This window comes from Microcebus murinus, chromosome 17 (genome assembly GCF_040939455.1).
Source record: "Microcebus murinus isolate Inina chromosome 17, M.murinus_Inina_mat1.0, whole genome shotgun sequence".
In the NCBI taxonomy this organism is placed as follows: domain Eukaryota; kingdom Metazoa; phylum Chordata; class Mammalia; order Primates; family Cheirogaleidae; genus Microcebus; species Microcebus murinus.
In genome coordinates, this window is record NC_134120.1 from 47,920,852 (window position 1) to 47,937,237 (window position 16,386).

General features: G+C 37.7%; 1 long non-coding RNA gene across 1 annotated transcript in view; it reads left to right on the forward strand.

The window, feature by feature from the left end:
* The window catches only part of LOC142861628 (uncharacterized), a 32,156-nt gene extending 16,165 nt beyond the window's left edge, over positions 1 to 15,991 (forward strand). The window contains exons 2-5 of the long non-coding RNA XR_012912852.1: positions 11,165 to 11,288; positions 11,671 to 11,805; positions 13,892 to 14,004; positions 15,632 to 15,991. This is a non-coding gene — a long non-coding RNA (uncharacterized LOC142861628). The remainder of the gene's footprint in view (positions 1 to 11,164; positions 11,289 to 11,670; positions 11,806 to 13,891; positions 14,005 to 15,631) is intronic.
* The last annotated feature ends 395 nt before the right edge of the window (positions 15,992 to 16,386 follow it).

Genomic DNA, 16,386 nt, shown 5'->3' on the forward strand with positions numbered 1-16,386 from the left:
TTCCTTTGCTCATTCATTCAACAAATACGTGTTGAGCATCTATTACATGCCTGGAACTTTCCTAGGCACAGTTCTAAAAGTAAACAACTCAGATAAAAATATTCATGAAGCTTATATTCTCTTAAGGGGAGATAGATGGTTTACAAAAATAACAAAATGAGTGAGTTATATATTAAAATGTTAAAAAGTTGATATTTAAAGAAGGGGAAAGAGGAGCAAGGTAAAAGAACTGGGAGTTCCGAGTGACTTGAAGGAGGTAAGAGGTTTGCTAAGCCAATATCTGAAAAAGCATTCCTGACGGAAAATGGCCGGAGCAAAAATTCTGGTGCAGGAGAGTGCTCGGTGGGGGTCACGCAGAGCACAGAGGTCAGGGTGCCAGGAGCACAGTGAGGGTCAGGGAGGGCAGCAATGAGATCAGTGGTAACGAGGGGCTTCATGTGAGGCTGTGGAGGGCTTTGCAGCCCTCAGGTGGACTTAAACTTTGGCTCTGCAGCCAATGGGTAACCATTGCAGGGGGTTGAGCACAGAGGCTGTCGGAGCCCTAGACGTGATTCAATGGGGAGTTGGAATAGGCAGCTAGCAGTGGAGGTCGTGAGAATTAGTGGGATACTGGAGACAGTTGAAGGTGCAAGCAGCAGTATTTCCTAATGGATTGGAGGTGATGTATGAGCTAAAGAAACAAGTAAAACATGACTCTGATGCTTTGGGCTGTAGTAAAGGTATTTTTGCCATCAACAGAGATGAAGAAGGCTGTTTAAAGGGGCGGGCTTGAAGGGGAGGATTCCGTGTTTAGTTTTGGACATAGTAAGTTTGAGATGTCCTTTTACCATCCAAGTGGAGTTGTCAAGTAGGTAGTTCGAACAGAGTATGGAATTTGGGAGGGTGATCTGGGCTGGAGATAAAAGTCTGGGAGTCATTGGCCTGTAAGTGTCATTTAAAGGTATGGGAATTAAACACAAAGTCACCAAGAGAGTGAGTGTGAATAGAGGAAGAAAAGGAAGGAAGAGCAAGCCCTGAGGATTTCAAATACTGAGAGAGTTAGTAGAAGAGCTGGAACCAGCAAAGGAAACTGAAAAAGACACACTATCAAGATAAGATAAAAATTTAAAGCTAATAGCGAAGGGAAGACCCTGTTTCGAGGAGGCCAGAGTGGTCTTGTGTACTGAATGTGTCTGTTCTATTGTTTTTTTCCCTCATCAGACTGTTACAAGAGGGCAGGGTCTTGATTCTCTTAGTAGTTACGGGATCCCTTGTGCAGTGCTTGGAATACGTCATGTGCTCAGTAACTTTTGGGAAATAGAATTAAAGATGATCAGACAAGAATCAGTCACCAAGGAATAGACACGTTGTGGCTGAAAGCAAGTACTGCATACTGAAAATAAGGAAAAAAGTATATAGACAAAGGGAAATACACATATTTGGGAAGAATGGGTAGAGTTTGGGTAAGATTAAGTAAATCAGTGTAGTTGAGACAGGAAACTGGCAGGTACCGCTTTGGGCATGTCATTGCTTTGGACACATCATTGCTTTGGGCATGGCATTGCATCGGGCATTGCTGCAGCACTGCCTCACCAAGTCAGGAGGTCATAGAACAAAGTTTCTAATTGCCCTGCTAAAAACAAGATGAAAGCAGGGCACGTTCCAACAGGTTAGAACCAAGATGGTGGAGGAACACCGCCTCTCCATGAATATTCCTCCCCTTGTTTAGCCCGTTGCTTAAATAGAAAGGCGACAGGAACCAGGGGGGCAGTTCTCTTCTGCAGGGAGGACCAACCTCTACTCTGTGGAGTAGGCTGCCTGGAGTTTCTGTAGAGGGCTGTTTCTCTCCTGCAGAGAGAATTTGCCTCTGCTCTGTCTGTGAAGTAGACTTTCTAATTTTCTATAGTTTCTATATAAATCTTGCTTTCACTTTATTTTTGTTGACTCACTCCTGAATTCTTTCTTGTGCTAAGCCAAGGACCCACTTGGACTTCAAGTGGCCCCCAGTGCTGGGAGTCACTTTCCTACATCATCGTTACAGTGTTTCCTAACGCTGGCAATTCCCAACATATATTTCTAGTCTAGATCTCTGTCCTCAGTTTTAGACATGTGTATTCAATTGCTCACCAGATATCGCCACTTGGATGTCTAAATGATTTTTCGAACTCACCCCAAACCACCCACACATTTCCCTGAGAGGAACCGCCAAAGCTCTCACAATGGCCTAGAGAGCCCTAAATGATTTGTTATCTGCTACCTCCCACCTGTCTCCTACCACTCCCTTCTTCCCTTATTTCTCTGCACCTATACTGGGATCCTTACTTGAAAAGGGTTTACCTCTTCATACTTTGGCTTAAATTGTAACCCTCTCTATGAAAACTCCTCTGACCATACTATATAAAAATGCAAGTCACCCTCAGCTATCATGGCATCCAGCACCCTGATCTGCCCTGTTTGTGGTGGTTGTTCTTAGCCCTGCAACATTCTGTGTAATTTGTTTTTTTTTTAATGTTTATTGTTTGTTCTATATCACCCCTCACTAGAAATGAAACTCCACAAAGGCAGAGAGATTTTTCTCTTTATTACTTTCCTCTGACATATCTCAAGCACCTCCCATAGTGCCTGGCACATGTATTTGTTGAATCAATGAATGATTATAAAATTAGAATCAAGTCTATATCAGTCGCGGAGGCCTCCGTGCCATATTGCAGAGTGGAAAGTTAAAGAGACAGTGGTGTTACACTGATAATTTTGAGAGATGGCATGGGAGGGAAGCAATGGTGTATGAAGCCAAATCTGTATTGACTTTTAGCTCTTGTTGCCCTGGAGAAAGACTAGAAGCAGAGACCAGCCAAAAGCACATGGAAATGATTTTTTTGTGTGTGGTAATAAGATCTGAAGTAAGATGATATTAGTAGGAAAAAAGAAGCAACACATGCAATAGTGCAATAGATATTGGGAAAAAAAGAGATAGGACTTGAAGTCTGATTACTTTTAAAAAATAAAACCAATTTCCTGTAATTGGAAAACTATCAGGGATAAAGGAAGAGTTATGATTTTTGGAGTGGAAGATGCACCATTTTATTTTAGACAAGATAAGATGGGCTTGGCGTGAGGCTGGAACTTGCAAAAAAAAAAAAATAAATAAAAATAACCCAGGCAGCAGAGCTGTGAACAAGCACTGAAGACTTGTGTGAGATCTCCTAGTTCTCTGCAGAAGGACAAGCTGAATCCCTGGAGGGAGGCCTGCAAGGAAGAGACATGGAACAAGAAGAGCTGATCGTCACAACCAATGGACCTTGGGGGCTGCTCAAAGTGGCAGGAAAAAGAAATTGTATAGAAATGGAGCAGCCAGGAGGATAAGAGGAGAATCAAGGTGACAGAACCTGGTTAAAGAGAATGAGGACTGAAAAAAAAGATGCTAAATTTAAAAAGAAAGCAGGTATACAAGAGTCCCAGTACTATGATTTTAATAGAGTCAGTTGTAAGGAAATAAAGGCTAAAGAATTTAGGTAGGCATTTGTAGGAATGAATATTACATGGAGTCTTTTTTTTTTAATCCCCCAAGAACTCTGCACATTTGTAGGTGAGATCAAGAGCCCATGGAAGGCGAGAGGCTGGTGCTCATGAGGCAAAATTCCCCTTGAAGTAAAACACTGGTATCAGAAAGGAGGAAATTCCTAAAGTGGCCAATTTTTCTTCCTATTTTGCCAGTCTCAGTTCCACAGGGAGACTGAGATTAGTGGGGCCAGATGATCAGTCCCGATCTCGCTCCCCCATGGTTCTGTGTCTGAAGAGCTGGAGCAGGTTGGGCCAGAGGACAGTGGGGAGCTGCTGGGGAGTGGTGAGGAGGCTATTGATGCTGCAACTCAAGAAAATTAAAAGGCTCAGCAGATACTGTTAAAATAACAAGAATATCTGCAACTGTATTTCTCTGAGACTGCCAGGAAACTAATGTCGGCTGGCACAGTTGGTTCTCTTAGTGTGGGAAAGTGATTTGTGCTAATAGCAATTTCATCAGAACATCTCAAAGTATTTTATAAACATTTTTAAAAAGCTCTCTGTGGATTTTCAATGCAAGTTCAGAAACTTTAGCCATGAAGAACTTGGCTATTTTTCTTTCTCCTAGACTTTTTTTTCCTAAATATTAAAAAGTAAACATTAAATGCTTGATATGTTGGTTAGAGTACTCACTTGGGAGTGAGACTGAAACTAGTTTTAATACCACTCTGTCACACACTGGTGGAGGGATAGTGGGTAATTTACTTACTCTTTCTGTTTCTCCACTGATAAAAATACAAATAATCCTTTACCCACTTTTTGATAGAGCTGTTTGATTTTTTTTTTTTTGCTGATTTTTCTGAGTTCTAAAAAGATTCTAGTTATCAGCCCTTTATTGGATGTGTAGTTTGTGAAAATTTCCTCCCATTCTGTAGGTTGTCTGTTTGCTCTCGTAACTGTTTTTTTGGCTGTGCAGAAACTTTTAAATTTGATCAGGTCCTATTTATTTATTTTTGTTGTTGCTGTGATTGCCTTTGGGATCTTCTTCATAAATTCTTTTCCTAGGCCAAAGTCTAGAAGAGTATTTCCAATATTTTGGAAATGAAAGGTGTGGATTTGTGAAAGGTATGGATCCTGAAGGTGTGGATCCTGTTTCAGTCTTCTGCATGTGGCTATCCAGTTTTCCCAGCACCATTTATTGAACAAAGATTCTTTTCCCCAGTGTATGTTTTTGTCTGCTTTGCCAAAGATTAGATGGCTATATGAGGATGGTTTTATATCTGGGTTCTCTGTTCTGTTCCACTGGTCAATGTCCCTGTTCTTGTGCCAGTCACAAGCTGTTTTAATTACTATAGCCTTGTAGTATAGTTTGAAGTCTGGTAAATTGATACCTCCCATTTTGTTTTTATTGCCTAGGATTGCTTTTGCTATATGGGGCCTTCTCTGGTTCCATATGAAGCATAAAATGAACAGAAATTTTTCAAAAGAAGATAGAATAATGGCCAACAAACACATGAAAAACTGCTTAACATCTCTAACCATTAGGGAAATGGAAATCAAAACCACAATGAGATATCACTTATATCCAGTGAGAATGGCCTTTATCAAAAAGTCTCAAAACAATAAATGTTGGTGTGGATGCGGAGAGATAGGAATACTCCTACACTGCTGATGGGACTGGAAACTAGTACAACCTCTGTGGAAAGTAATATGGAGATACCTTAAAGTGATACAAGTAGATGTACCATTTGATCCACCAATCCCATTACTGGACATTTACTCAAAAGAACAAATGATGGGTATATACAATCACAACGAGTAAGATGTGCAACGTTTGGGGGATGGACACACTTGAAGCCCTTACTTGGGGGGTCATGGGCAATATATGTAACCTTAATACTTGTACCCCCATAATATGCTAAAATAAAAAATAAATAAAAGATGAGTGTAAACTTCAAAAAAAAAAAAAAGAACAAATGACACTCTATAAAAAAGACATCTGCACTCAAATGTTTATAACAACACAATTCACAATTGCAAAGATGTGGAAACAACCCAAATACCCATCAATGCATGAGTGGAATAATAAAATGTGGTACATGTATACCATGGAGTACTACTATTCAGCTATGAGAAATGATGGTGATAGAGCACCGCTTGTATTTTCCTGGCTAAAGCTGGAACCCATTATATTAAGTGAAGTATCCCAAGAATGGAAAAATAAGCACCACACGTACTCACCAGCAAATTGGTATTAAATGATCAACACCTAAGTGGACATACAGGAATAACATTTATCGGGCATTGGGCAGATGGGAGGGGGAGGAGGGGATGGGTATATACATACAAAATGAGTGTGATGTGCACCGTCTGGGGGATGGACACACTTGAAACCCTGACTCCAGGGGGAAGTGGGGGGAAAGGCAACACATGTAACCTGAACATTTGTACTCCCATAATATGCTGAAATCAAAACATAAATACAAATAATAATATGTATATAAAATAACAACTATAGGTCTGGGCATATAGTAAGCTCAATACTGATGCATGCTGATATCCTATCAGCATCTAAAAGAAGGGTTTTATGACTTTAAAGATCTGCAATTTCTCCTAAGATAAGTCAATCTGAAAATCTATCCAATCTGACATAGGCTCAACCTTATAATCAAGAAATGAATCAAAGTCTCTGCTAGCTCTGTAATTTCTCAAAATCACTGCAGACAAGAGACTCAAAATTCCATTAAAAAGATCTGCTTCTGGAGTTGGAAGAAGATCTTGGTGGAGGCAAACTCAAAATTTCACAACCTATACATGTGGCAGTTTGTGGGGGATAGGGAAAAAAGGCATAGGAAAAAATATATAAAAACCTATGCACGAAATGAGTCCACAACCCAAAATTCCAAAATATGGAAATAAATCTAAAGTTAAGAAAGATAATCAACAAAATCAGTAATTAGACTCACTCCATATGAAATTATTATTATTGTTGTTTTAAATTCTGATGAAGACTTTAAAATAAGTCAGCCCAGGGCAGTAGAGAAGGTAGAATAATTGGAGCCTTGTAGATCTCAATATCCCCTCAACTCCTTCTATAATAAAAACCAAATGGGTAAAGAAGAGAACACATACACACATCTACAACCTCTACTTACAGCATTCTCAGGAGGCAAAGAAGATTACAAATGCCAATTTATTGGGATGTGGAATATAAAGACTGGATTTAAACAGAGTTGGGGAGGCAAGAAGAGACTAGTGGTGAAAAAAACAAACAAACAAACAAGAAAACCGCAACTTTCTAGCAGATGAAATACACTAGAAAGTGGAGGAAAGTTCTAACATACAATCCCAATATGGATTATAAGTAATTTTAAAAGCATTTGTAAATATGAAATAACACATGGAACAGAAATGCAAAAAAAAACCTCAGAAAAGGAAAAAAAAAATGCAGACATTGACAAAATTCAAGAAAGAAACTGAAAAAAAGAGGACATTATCTCAGAAATGAAAGGTTGTGTTAAAAAATGCACAAGGGAGAATATTCCAAATATTTTAGACTTCTGTGATTTTTTTGAAATGTTTCATTCACTGAGTGTAGTAGGTTTAATAGTGGCTTTCAAAAAGATATGCCCAAATCCTAATTCCTGGAACCTTATGAAGATGACATTTTTTGGAAAAAGGATCTTTGCAGATGTAATTAAGGATAGTGAGTTGAGATCATCCCTGGATTTAGTGTGGATCCTAAATTCAATGACGTATATACTTATAAGAGATGGCAGCAGAGGAGATACAGAGGGAAGAATTAATATGAAGGTGGAAGCAGATGTTGGACTTACATGATCGCAAGGCAAAGATTGCCAGGATCTATCAGAACATAGAAAAGGTGAGGGAGGATTCTCTTCTAAAGACTTTGGAGGGAATGTAATTCTACCAACACCTTGATTTTGGACTTTCTACTTCCAGACCTAGAGAGAATAAAGTTTTGTTGTTTCAGGCTGCTAAGATTGTGAAAACTGTTACAGCAGCCTCAGGAAACTAATATATAGTAGTTTGTTTTTTGTTGGTGTATAGAAATATAAGTGACTTTCTACTTAACATTAGCATACTGAATTGACTTAGAAATTCAGTTGTTTTTAAAACACAATATTTAGGATTTTTATGTAAACCATTCTGTCAGATGTGCATAAAATCAGATTTTCCTCCTACTTTCCAGTGTTTATTCCCTCTATTTATTTTCCTTGTCTTCATGTCCTGGTTAGGACCCCCAGTGTGATTGTGAGTGGCTGTAGAGAGAGCAGGTGCTTTTGCTGACTTGGGAACATGTTTAATCTTTATCTATTAAAATCATGTGAATTGTAGGATTTTTAAATAAATGCTTTTTTTTATGAGATTATGAAAGTTCCTTTCCTTTACTAGTTTATGGAAAGTATTTATCATAAATGGATGTAGAAGTTTGTCAAATGATTTTTCTGCATCTGCAGAAATAAAAGTCGTCTGACTTTTCTCCTTTAAAACTGGGATTTAAACAAAGGCCACTCCTTCTAAAGCCCGATGCCTAATACTGTTTTGTAAACTGCTTCTTGATGGATAACATCTTTGCAATTATTCCTGAAGGAGAGTTTTACTGATACCCAGGCTATATAACATATCATGCATAAATGTACTCTGGTCCTTTTGAAACTCTCTCTTTTACACACACACACACACACACACACACACACACACACACACACACACACACACTTGCGTAAATACACACACAGCAGAGTTTCCTAAACCGTGGTTTCCAGAAGAAATAAATTCAAATGCCATATGTAGAATAAACTCACAGGTACCTATATCCGATGTTGTTCTAGGCCTGTGTCAAAGAAATTAAGTTTTATGCCAAATTCTTACAGCTGTTTCATATCACACTCACCCCATACAGATTTTTTATGTAAAGCCTGGAAGTAATGTCTTCCAATGGACATATAAGTAATACTAAACAGAATCATAAGTACATTTGAAGACAGGAAAAATGAAAATCTGAAATACTGTTGTTTGAATAGACTATGTGTCACTGGGCATGACTTATTTAAATTATAAAATCACTTGTGGTACACGTTGATAGGGTACAATTATTGGCATTGCACACTAAGTGCTGTTTGTACCCATATCTGCGTTCAGGGTGAAATTGCTTTCGCTGTTTCCAATCTGCTCACATTAAAAGGAATACATAGAGGAGAACACAAAGGAGCTTGTTTGGAGCACATAAAACTCAGAATACGGAAGGACAGAGAGAGAGTTATAGCTCAGAAGCTATTACCAGAACAATAAATAAAACAACCATCCTGTGTAGAGCATATTGGAGGAAAAAACAATTTTCTTGAGGAATTAAGCATCACTTTTAAGTAAGAGATTGAGTCTTTTATGCAAATAGCAATCATTTCCTGGCATAAAAATTTTCTTACCTGTATAGCGCAGGATTAGAATACTAAGAAAGGAATACTTATATTAAAATATGTAATATGGGCTCAATTTAATTTGGATAGTATTTTTCAAATTGCAGGTTGCCACTCATTACGGGGCCATGAAATTAATTCAAAGGGTCACGAAAAACATTAAAGAACAAAACAGAATGGAATAAAATATAATAGGAAATATTAGCATGAACTGCATGTGGTAAGGCCAAGTATGGCTTTACAAAAATTCTTCATCTACTTATCTATCTATCCAGGGTTCATGTTATGGGATTGCTTGAGCCTAGGAGTTCAGTGAGCTTTGATAGCACCACTGCACTCCAGCCTGGTTGATAGAGTGAGATTCTGTCTCTAAAAGAAAAAAAAATGTTTCAAAGATACTTGGTTTCTATACAGTGAATCATGGAAAGCATTACAGTGGTGGTGACATTTTGGCTGATTATTAATAAAGGAATAGAAGTTTTTAGACAGAAAAAAGGGGAGGCAATAGGGTTGGCATTCCGGGCAAAAGGAGTAGCATTTGCAAAGAAAAATAGCTCTTGCCGATATTATTACTGTAGTGATGATAATAAGTATTATATGTAAAAAGTCTGGGAAAATATTTTTGGTGACACCTTTACTGAGATATAATTCAGATATGAAACAATTCATGTTTAATGTGGACAATTTAATAGTTTTTGTTATATTCAGAGTTGTGTAAACATCAGCACAATTAATTTTAGAACATTTTCACTGCCTATAGAACATTTCACTGCCTAGAAACCCTATGCCCTTTAGCAGTCATCCCCCCTCATTCCTGCCATCCTCTCCATCCTGCCTCAGCCTTAGGCAACCCCTGATCTACATTCTGCCTCTATGGATCTATTTTGGACATTTCATGTACATATGTTATATGGTTACATTAACTGATTTTTTCAGATTTTTTTTTTTGAGACAGAGTCTCATTCTGTTGCCTGGGCTAGAGTGCTGTGGCGTCAGCCTAGTTCACAGCAACCTCAAACTCCTGGGCTCAAGCGATCCTCCTGTCTCAGCCTCCCGAGTAGCTGGGACTACAGGCATGTGCCACCATGCCCGGCTAATTTTTTCTTTATATTTTTAGTTGGCCAATTAATTTCTTTCTATTTTCAGTAGAAAGGGGTCTCGCTCTTGCTCATGCTGGTTTAGTACTCCTGGCCTTGAGCGATTTTCCTGCCTCAGCCTCCCAGAGTGCTAGGATTACAGGCATGAGCCACCGCACCCGGCCTGATTTCAGATTTTAAATTTACCTTGTGTTCCTGGAAAAAAAAATCCCACTTTATCATGGTGTACAATGCTTTTTATACATTGCTGTCTCCCCCCCAACCCCCTACCCAAGCTTTATTAAGGTATAATTGACAAAATTGTCACTTATATATAATTGACATGCCATATATAATTACATACCATAAACATACCATATGCATTTATGGTCTTCAACATGATATTTTGATATATGCATACAATTTGAAATAATTAAATGAAGCTAAGTAACATATTCATCACCTCATATACTTATTTTGTGTGTAGGTGGTGAAAACATGTTAAGATCTACTTTCTTAGGGATTTTCCAGTATACAACACATTATTAACTACGGTCACTATGCTGTACAATATATCTCTAGAAATGATTCATCCTAACTGAAACTTTGTACCTTTTGACCAACATCTCCCCCAACATCCCCCACCCTCCCTGACAGCCATTCTACCCTGCTCACAGCTTCCATAAGTTCAGTGTTCTTAGATTTCACGTATAAGTGAGATCACACAGTAGTTTTCTTTCTGTGCTTGGTTTATTGCACTTAGCATAATGTCCTGCAGGTGCATCCATGTTGCAAATGGCAGGATTTTATTCTGTGTGTGTGTGTGTGTGTGTGTGTGTGTTTGTGTGTGTGTGTGTGTGTGTAAACTTCATTTTCTTTATCCATTCAGCTGTTGATGGACACTTAGGTTAATTCAATACTTTGGATGTTGTGAATAATGCTGTTATGAACATGTGACTGCAGATACCTCTTTGCCTTACTGATTTCATTTCTACTGCTGGATTTTGTTGAAGAGCTTTGCATCTATGTCATATGAGATAATAGTCTGTAGGTGTCTCTTGTGATTTTGGTTTTTTTTTTTGGTTTGGTAAAAACTTTGTTTTTTAAATTGCAGAACTTCTCAGAACTTTTATGTTTTATTTTATTTATTTTTTCATTTTTTTTTAGAAACAGGGTCTCCATCTGTCACCCAGGCTAGAGTCCAGTGGCATGTTCATAGCTCACTGCAGCCTCAAATTCCGGGGTTCAATTAATCCTCCTACCTCAGCCTCCCGAGCAGTTGGGACTACAGGTGTGCACCACCACATGCAGATGGACTTCTCAGAATTTTTAATATGCTCATTTTAATTGTGAATCTTTTTGTAAGTTCAAGCATTTCTTAAGTTGTTTTGAAATGAAATTCTATTATCTTGAGTATTTTGACAGACAAATATTCTGTGGAAATTACTATGTGAAACACTGTTATTGAGTAATAAATAAACACAATGTGCTTTGGGTCCTAGAAGAGTTGGGAATTTATCAATTTTTATGAGTTTCATGGTGAGAAGAGCATTGAAATGAAAATTATAAGAATTATAGAGCCTTATTCTAGAATTTTTGAAGTTTATCATTAAACTTAAGGTACCTATAGGGAAAGCTGATTATAAAACTTTCATTCCATGATTTGAATTTAGGAATTTTCAACTAGTGCTTTGGTTGCCTTAATGGCATTTGGGAACTTCTCTCTCTTCTGCATGCTGATATCTAGGATGAGTGGAATCTCCATGATGTATATGGAAATATCCTGGAGCCAGCATTGGCAAAATCAGGTAAAAATAGCAACCATTCATAATGTTATTTTAATAAGATTTATTTTCATCTAAATATGAAGTGCAATCTTCCAAGGGATGTCTCTAGCTTCCAATGGCCAGCCACTTCAGGCTCCTAGTGTGCCCTTGTCCTTGTTACCCTCTTTCACCCAAGACCATGGCAGAAAGTTCTGTCTTTCCTTTGCCAGATTCTTTTTTGCAGGTTTGTTACCTTTTTTTTCTTTTTATCTCTGCCTGCATTTTCTCTGTGGTTTCATAGCAGGGTGTATATAGCCTGATATATTGTCAGCCACCCACATGTCCTCAAAGCATTTGTGTTGGTCATTAGGCTAACGAGCATATGTGCTATGGTGTTGAGTGCTATAAAAATAATCAATGGAAAGTCACTCATCTTGTTATTTTTCTAGCCAAGACATTAAGTGCCTCAAGTTAAGGGTAGGCACAGTTTGTTCCTCCTGAGTTATTACAGAGCCAACAGTGCTTCCTTTGCAAGCATGCTGAGGGAGAGTGTGCATAAACACAGCCATTGGATTCAGTGACAGATCCTCTGTCACCTCATCAGATTAGCCTGGCTGTTCTTCCTATTTGGGAGTCTCAGAAGTTAGAGGTTCCACTTAAATTGCATCAGTATTTTTTAAAAAGTCTGTAATAGCTTCATCAATATCTTGAGTTTGTAAGGAGAAGGCAGCATTTTTGGACTTTTGCAATTTTAAGCACTGTTTTCTCATATCCTGGTCGTAGGACATTGCGTTTACTATTTTTCTAATGGAACTTTGCAGAATGTTCAGTAACAACATTTTATGCTCCACATTATTTGGAGAGTCTTGTATTTGCTACCTGCCCCGTCACTGTGAATTTTCCAGGGATAATTGTTGGCCTCGTCTGGAGAAACAGTTGCCCAACTTGGGCATGACAGTGTGATACCTTTGCTAATGTATTGAGTTCCACAACGTGTTGGAAAACACGCAATAAATCACAATTGTCTTCCAAAAGAAAGAAGGCAAGGAAGGAGTCACAAGAGAAATCAAAACTTTTTGTTCCCATTCTACCTTCTGTCCTTTCATGACTCCTTTCCTTCCATGCTCATTAGAGGAGTCCGTATCTCCCCTTTCTCCAAGGTTTGGCTTTGAGCAGAACTTTGAGGATCAATTAAGAGTAGGTTCTATTGGTTTCAAACCTTGGGGAAACCGTGACATTATAGAAGCTCAAGGGGACTAGGAACCCCACCTGAGCTACCTAATGACTCGTCCAGCTTAAGGGTTTCACTTTGCTCCCTTCCATAGTTGATAGTTCCTATAGCTAAAGTATCATCTGCATTTCAGTTCTCTCACCTGCAAAAGGAAAGAGGGAAGATAAATATTAACTTGCTTTCCAGAATTTATGCTTTTATAAATAATAAATCCATGAGCTCAGGGCTCCATATCAATCCAGGCAGTTTTTGTTTTTTTTCTGTCTCTGGAATATAGTTGACTAAGCATTAAAATTTTAAGAGAAAAAAGATAATGGTCAAGAGGAAACTACCAACAGAAATGCAAATTTTCTTTTATTTATTAATATTGAAAGTATATTCATGTCAATCTAATAAGCTATCTTATATGTAGAACTCTTCTCCATTTACTTCAGTCTCCATGAGTCCAGACCTGAGTCACTGAGAAAAATGGGACAGATTATTTGACTTCTGCATGCATTGTTTACCCAATTAGCGGAAAAGGGATAAATATATTTCTTCCCTTTGCCTCTCTCCTTCTGTGTAAAAAATACAACAAGAATGCATAAGATGTTTCCAAAATACTTGACTTCCTATAAAAAGTTATTATTATTTCTTTTTATGAAAGTTACTAGTTAACAGGAAATACTAGGTTAAATAGCCATTTATTAATATGCAAGAGAAATAGCCTAACTCTCAGCATAACATACTTCTTAAAACCTTTTTTATTTCTTCAGTGAAGTAAATCTGAAGTTGTACAAACAACAACAAAAATGCTCTTTGTCATGGGCATTCCTAAAAATAACAAGAAGTAAGCTGGCATGTTGGCAACAACAGAGCCCCAGCAGCTAAGTACAAGTTCGCTAAACCCATCAGCAGGTCCAGCTGCCCTGGGTGCAATTTTGGGGATGAAGACCAAAGCCTGCCAATCAGTTACCACTTGGAATGTGGCCGAGTGTCATTTGAAGATGTCCATACTGCCTGATTTGTTGGTAAATCTAGGTCCAATTTCTCTCTCTGGATTATGGCGAAATAATTGAGGATGTCAAGAATCTCTCATTTTAAAATATTTATTGAGCTGCCTTTGAATTGATTTGTTCAAAGACATTCAAAAGACTTGCTTTGTTTGAGCTTTGGGAATGGGTTTGTATTTTTACTTGCTTTAGAATTTTGAAATGAATCGAGCCTCTACTTTCTTCCCTGAGGAAATAGCTAAAATATTTTGGATATTACACCTTCCAACACGTTCCATTAAAATGCAAATACTAGCCATTAATTTAGATGAAATCTCCTCTCCCTTTTAAACAAACAGTTCAACAAAATTGGGAATAGGAGCAGATGCTTTGGCCTCACTGAGATCTTTCCTTTTATCTTGTTTATTGTCTAAATTGGCAGACTAGTTGCAAGCAGCATCTTATTTCTTCACAAAGCTTACCTCTGTTTCTTTTTATTGGGTTTCTTCTAAATTAACATTAAAAGATTAGAAGGAAAGAAAGAATTGAGCCCACCCACCCACCACCCACAAGATGACTTTTTTCCTTAGGCAGTGTTTTTCTTTCCATTGTTGTATTCTAGGAGATAGCTTCATTCTTAGCTATTATTTTGGTTACAGCAACTACTTAACTTCTAGCTGTCTCCCTTCCTTTGCTCACCTAATATTACAACTCCCCTAGTTCCTTTACAGTCCCTTGTTTGTTCAGACCTAACATTTATGAGAATTGCCCGTTTTATTACTTGAGTTTCCTAATAAAAATGCTACAGTGACTTATTGTGAAAGATTGAGGGATATGTTTCCTTGGAAAATAGTTTTAATGGCACATATATATGGGGATAGAAAGAGACAAGTCCCTCTTAAGAGCAAGGATCATGACATTTACTTCTTTTATTTTCTTATAGCATCTAATATAATGAAAAGACACATAGCAGGAGACTAACAAATCTTTAGTGAATTGAATTGAACGTTCCTAGCAGTTTTTCTAATATGAGCTGACAATGGATTTTCTGCCTCTCCTGTATGTGATGGGCAGCCTCGAGACAGGTTTTGTACGCACAGAGCAATTATTGAATATTTTAATGGTTTACGACAAACAATGGTGCAGCATATTTCATAAAATTGTGGATGGGTTGGCATATTCAGCTTATATTTGCCCTACAGATGTTTACTAAGCATTGTATCTCAGTTGCAATGATAATCAGATACTATCGCTGCCTCCAAGGAGCTCACACTCTGAAGCCTCTAGCCAACTTCAGGTGTACTTTTAGTGATGAAGATGTTGTTGTCAAAAGAGGTAAAACATTCTGGAAACAATACTTTTGAGAGAGTTAAGTAACTCTTCTTTTCACTCCAAAAATTTAAAGGCAAACCTTGAGCAATGTTAAATTGATGCCCTTACCTTATTTCTCAAAATATTGTTGATGTGTATTTTTTTCCTAATATTAATAAGCTCAGTAATTATTTGGCCAGCCAATTTCTCTATTTCCTAGGCTAACATATATGAATAGAATGCTCAGGTAACTTGAATCCCTAAGTATTTATCCTTATTCAATATTAAACTTTTCCAAGAATAGCTGACTATCTAATATTATGTTACCTTTTCTTTGCAATTTCTCTCAATTTAGGTTATTGCTGAAATATACTATGATGTCACAATATTTGGAACTGAAGTTGTTATAAACTGAATGTGTCCTCCTTAAATTTATATTGTGAAATCCCAACACCCAATGTGATGGCATTTGGAGGTGCAAGCTTTGGGAAGTGATTTTGTCATAACAGCAGAGTTGTCATGAATGGGATTAGTGCCCTTATGAGAGATCCCTGAGAGCTCTCTTCCCCCTTCTACCATGTGAAGACACAGTGAGGAAACAGCCATCTATGGACCAAGAAGCAGGCCCTGACCAGACAGTGAATCTGCCAATGCCTTGATCTTGTGCTTCCCAGACTTGAGAACTGTGAGAAATAAATTTCTGTTGTATAAGCCACCAAGTTTATGGCATTCTGTTATAGCAACCAAACTAAGACAAAAGTACACATAGTGTACTGAAATTGGCCTTTAGATTTTAGAAACTAGTGATAGCATTCAGAGCATGATGATAGCATTATTTTAATGAAAGGATTGGTGTCAACTTTAACAAACTGCTGGTATTTTTTAAAATCTATTTTTATTGGTCCTAATATTGTACAAGATGGAAAAGGGACACGTATTACCATATCAAATCCATTTTACATATGCAGTGCTGATGCTCTGAGTTTAAATGACTTGCAATGATAATCCAAACCCATTAATATTTAAAGTACAAATATTATGTGCAAGACACTTGATGGATATTCCATATTTTATTATATTTGAAATTTTGAGTAGAAGAGTTAGAAATGG